The sequence below is a fragment of the Rhipicephalus microplus genome, chromosome 6 (assembly GCF_043290135.1).
Source record: "Rhipicephalus microplus isolate Deutch F79 chromosome 6, USDA_Rmic, whole genome shotgun sequence".
NCBI lineage: Eukaryota > Metazoa > Arthropoda > Arachnida > Ixodida > Ixodidae > Rhipicephalus > Rhipicephalus microplus.
In genome coordinates this window covers 65,269,961-65,271,170 of record NC_134705.1, presented here as the reverse complement: position 1 = coordinate 65,271,170, position 1,210 = coordinate 65,269,961, and the positions used below count along the sequence as shown (strand labels likewise).

At 51.7% G+C, this 1,210-nt stretch overlaps 1 non-coding gene across 1 annotated transcript; it reads left to right on the top strand.

Moving 5' to 3' along the window:
* Window positions 1-442: 442 nt before the first annotated feature.
* On the top strand, window positions 443-630 carry LOC119168813 (U2 spliceosomal RNA). Its single transcript, XR_005109495.2, has one exon. It is a non-coding gene; the product is annotated as a U2 spliceosomal RNA (small nuclear RNA).
* The last annotated feature ends 580 nt before the right edge of the window (window positions 631-1,210 follow it).

Genomic DNA, 1,210 nt, shown 5'->3' with positions numbered 1-1,210 from the left:
AGCAACGCCAAACTTGCTTATTACGAGACGGTGGCGGCGTTTCTCCGTCGCCGGTATCAATGGGTCACCGTCCACGCCGTCCACGTGGGTGCCCTCGGCGCATGGGACCCTGCGATCGACCGTGTGCTCCGTCGCATTTGTTCGCACCCGTATTTGCGCGTTTTCGAAAAGCTTTGCGTAAGTGATGTAATCGCTGCATCTTGCGGAATATAGCAAGAACACTTACGTCAAAGCCACTAACTGACTCGCGTCCATATGTACTTCTGCATGAAGAACTAACACGGGTGTACGTGCTTGCCCCCTTGTGAACAAATTCCTCTCTAGCCACGCGATGTTTTTCATTGTCACGCGCCGCGTTTTTCTCGGCCGCGTTGTGCCACGTCTCCGTCGTACCTCGTCGCGAGAACTCTCTGGCGAAAGCCAGGTCTTTATTCGGACTCATTCACCTACGGCCCCATGAAATGTCAATAAAAGCCATCTGTTCTTCTCAGCTTAATATCTGATACGGATCCTATTGGGATCCAAGATATTAAACTTACTTTTGTGATGCGACGGAGTGCTTGAAGCTTGCTTCACCTCCGCCACGGGTTGGCCCGGTATTGCAGTATCTCCGGGATCGGCCCACTCACCCCTGCGGGGGTGAGATCGACATTAAGTTCAATGAAAGAAACAGTGTTCGGGTTTACTAGTGATATCGGGGTAAACGGCGTGGGTGCGGCGAGTGTCCGAAACGTTGGCGTCACGCCGCCCCGGCTGACGCTGTAATTGCGGCGGCTCGGTATTCGCGTGCGGGGAGTGCGCTAGCTGTGTGGACATTAACACTTACGATTGCTCTGAGAAAACAAATGTTTGTGTGGAAATTTCATATTTGGAGAGCCCCCCCCCCCCTTTTTTTTCGTTATGTTCACACGTACATACTCCAAGTTTTTTTTAAACATTCCTACTCATATTGCCGCGACATAGTGCCTGCATTCAAACAACGCGCCCATCACCACGCGCACAGGGACATTCATGCGCGCCGTCTAGTGTTGCGCAGAGACGATGATGATAGCACGAGAAACCAGCTGGCCCCTGCTGATGTGCGCAATGCGCTTGGGACTCTTCTTGAAGAAGCAGAAGAAGGAGACATCTTTGGTGTTCTGCTGTAACGTGCTACGACCATAGTCCCTTTGAGTTGTGGGCACAGGTTCACCTTTTAATAAATACGTTT